Raw genomic sequence first — 3,885 nt, forward strand, 5'->3', positions numbered from 1 at the left:
TGACAAATCTTAAAAGGGATGCAGATATATCAGTTCTTAGGGACTTTGGAAAAGATGAATTGAAAAATCTTTACGCTAAAATTATCCAAAATTGACACCATTTCAATTGTTTGAGCAGGAGTAGTAGCTACAAACATAGTTTCAATAGATTCAATTGGAGGAGGAATTATGATACAAAATATATCATATTTGGTGTTGATTCCAGAGCTGTAATGTTGCAAACTGTGGGAAAACTAGTAGATGTTTTAAATTTGAAAATGGAACAAAATGGTCACAATGTTGTTATTGAAAAAATTTAGGGTGATCCAAATATAACAAAGGATGGTGTCACTATGGCAAAAAGTATTGAGTTCAATTAAATTTAAATAAAAAATGTTGGTTAAAGTCTTGTGAAGCAAGTTTCCAATTCTATAAATGAGGTTGCAAGAGATGGAACTACATGTGCTACCATCTTCATGCGATATTAGCAAAAGGTTGTAAGCCAGTTGTAGTTGGGATGAATGCAATGGAATTAAGACTATACATTACCATGGCAGTTGATGCAGTTGTGACACATTTTAAAGGAGAGCAATGATGATAAGTACATCCAAGGAAATTACACAAGTAGGCACCATCTTAGAAAATGGTGAAAGGGAAATTGGCGAACTTATTACCAAAGTAATGGAAAAATTTGGCCAAGAGGGAGTCATAACTATTGAAGAGTGGAAGACATTGTACAATGAGTTGGAGGTTGTTGAAGGATTGAAGCTAGACAGGGGCTAATTATCCCCTTATTTTATCACAAATGAAAAGGCCCAAAATGGAAAATTAGAGGATCCTTTGATTTTGATACACCAAGAGTAAATTTCAAATTTGAGTGTATTTGTTCGAGCAATGGAGTTGACCTTGAAAAAAAAAAGAGTTATTATTGCTTCTAAGGATGTAGAAAATGATGCACTAACAACCCTAATTCGAAATAAAATTTGTGTTGAAGTTGAGGTATGTGCAATTAAAGCTCCAAGATTTGGAGAAAATAGAAAAGCCAACTTGGAGGATCTTGCCGTACTTACTGGTGGTCAAATGATTACATAATACATTGGCATGAAGCTTGAAAAGGTTGCAACTAATATGTTTGGTTAAGCAAATAAGGTAACTGTATTGAAGGATAACCTTATTATTCTTGATGGAGGTAGTTATAAGAAGGCTATAGAAGAAAGATGTGATTAGATTAAGGCTACACCGAAAATAATTGAGGGTCATAATGCTACATTGCAAAGAACCAAGGTTCATAGTGCTTCATCACAAAGAAGCAAGGCTCATAGTGCTACATCATAAAGAAAAAGTCCTCTCAACACTACATCACAAATAAGGAAGGATCATAGCACTAAATTGCAAAGAAAGAAGGCTCTCAACACTGCAATGCACAAAAGGGGCATTTAACCAAAACATTTTGAATTCCCTGACCCTTCAATTCCAAAGATCACAAGATTGAGCGATCATTTTAGTCAGGATGTTGTGATTATTAGATCTGAGTTTTGAATCAACTTCCACTTAGCTAGATTTATGGTCATGTGAAAACCTTGCATCCTGTTGTGCATGGACATATTCTTGCAAGAAAGGAACAATAACATCACATGGAATATTTGAATATGGAATTGAGAAAATTGATATATATGGGCTAGTGATGACTCAAAGTAGTTGGTAAAAACTGCAAAGTTGTTGTAGTGGTTATTGATTTCTCAGAATATCCTGCCCTTATAAGATATTTGCAAGGTGAAAAGGGAGCTTTGTTAGATCAAATCAATTTAGATTGATTTCTTGAATATGGTGGGCATTCTCTTATTTTTCTAAAGTTGAGGTTTTATCTCCAACACAGTCTCACAAATTTAAATTTGTTCACCCAAATGCGACTTATTTTGAAAATTTGATTATCAATATTCAAGAGAATTCTCAATATAGCTATCGATTATATGATCTAGGTTTTTATGATGTATCCCTTCCATTTTATTTGTCCTTTGAATTTGTCAAAATAGAAGAATCATCTTGAGGTCCTATCTTCAATGCATTGGAATTATGATCTAATATGTCTTGAAGGACTTTCTCAAGCATTACGCATATTTATTGGAAAATACGAGATTCCAGAATATAAAGTTATGGATTTACCAGTTAGTTCTATTTTGAAGATGCACATAAAACCTGAGACATACTTGGCACGACCTTTTATTTTTTGTAATGTATTGATGGGGGCTCACATTTGATGAAGCAAGGTATAATAACTTTATTGATCTTCAAGACAAACTCCATCATTATTTTTGCAGGAGGAGAGCTTTGGTTACTATTGGGACACATGACTTGGACAACTTGCAAGGAACGTTTACATATGAGGCACTATCACCCTCTCAAATCAAGTTTGTTCCATTGAAACAGGAGAAGGAGTTCATAGTCAATGAACTTATGGTATACTAAGTGTTAGATATGGAATTAAATAAATTCCTACACATGATTTAGAACTCATTAGTATTTCCAGTTATTTGTGATAGAAAAAGAACAATATTATCTTTGCCTACCATTAACAATGGTGTACATTTCGAAATCACTTTGAAAACAATAAATATCTTCATTGAATGCTCAAGGATTGACCTGAACGAAGCAAAAATTGTACCAAACACAATGGCAACAATGTTTTCTATGTACTGCGAAAGGAAGTTTGAGGTTGAGCCAGTTGAAGTCATAAACCCAGATGAAAAATTAGTCATATATCCAGACCTATCCATTTGGAACTTGGAGATTGATTTACCTTACATTTGTAGTTCAATTGGTGTTCCTTTCAAACAAATTGAGGTTATAAGTGTATTGGAAAAATTGTAGCTATATGTATAAAGTAAAAATTCTAAGATTCTGGTATCTTTTCCACCAACTAGAAGTGATATTATCCATAAGTATGATATAATATATGACATTTTTATTGCCTATGGGTTTAGAAATATCTCAAAGGCTAAAAAAAAGTCATTTACTCATGGAAAGCAATAACACTTGGATCATCTCAGTGTCTTGATAAGGTCATGGATTTCCATTGTTTGTTTCCCAGAAGTACTAACATGGATATTATGCTCTTATGAAGAGAATTTTTCTATGGTGAACATAAAGGATTTCATTTTGGATAGTTATAGATCTAATATTGTTAAAGCAAATGATTCCTCAAGAAACTGAGCTAAAAATGAAAAAATTCTTAAGTGATAGCAGAGGTGGAATAACAAAAGTTTTTATGTGCTAAGGAGAGTTGGATCTAAGTTACACTTAGGAAATGCAGTCAATTTTCCTTTATATACTATATGTCTTCATCTTGAAAACGCAGTATCGAAGAGGACAACTTCAGGACTTAAACCTGTTGGAGATGAGAAGGATGAAAAGGCATTACTAATTAGATGTAAAGGTGTAGTAGAACCTATACATCATTCATTTGATCTCTTAGAGCCTTCTTGTCGTCACCAACACATCGTATACCACTTTTTTTATCAATAGTATTTTGTGAGTGGACACTTTCAACCCTTGCACAGAGGATGGAAAAATTGTCATCCTTGTTCAAACTACCAACCTTATGTCCACTGATCCAATGAGACTAAATTTCTCTATATATTTTCACATTTGCCTGAGCAGTCCTTTGATGAAAGCACCAACCTACGTATGGGAAGTAAGATATGGTTCATGGTTAAAAGGTTATATATGCACAATATATGGTTCCATACAACACATATATAGCACAATTGTAACCCATATAAAGCTCATACACTTTATCCCAACAAAGATTATGGTTGAAACAACGTATAAACAGGGTATTGCAACGTATATGGAAATCCGCATGGAGATATGGTGGGTGGGGGCAGCCATGTGGTGGTCTCGCCGCCC

General features: G+C 34.0%; 1 pseudogene; it reads left to right on the forward strand.

Moving 5' to 3' along the window:
• The first annotated feature begins 2,039 nt into the window (after positions 1-2,039).
• LOC149239441 (phenylalanine--tRNA ligase beta subunit, cytoplasmic pseudogene) lies at positions 2,040-3,189 on the forward strand (annotated as a pseudogene).
• The last annotated feature ends 696 nt before the right edge of the window (positions 3,190-3,885 follow it).

This window comes from Pinus tabuliformis, chromosome 8, assembly GCF_031772625.1.
Source record: "Pinus tabuliformis cultivar Carrire ecotype Pingquan chromosome 8, CPIR1, whole genome shotgun sequence".
Classification (NCBI taxonomy): Eukaryota; Viridiplantae; Streptophyta; class Pinopsida; order Pinales; family Pinaceae; genus Pinus; species Pinus tabuliformis.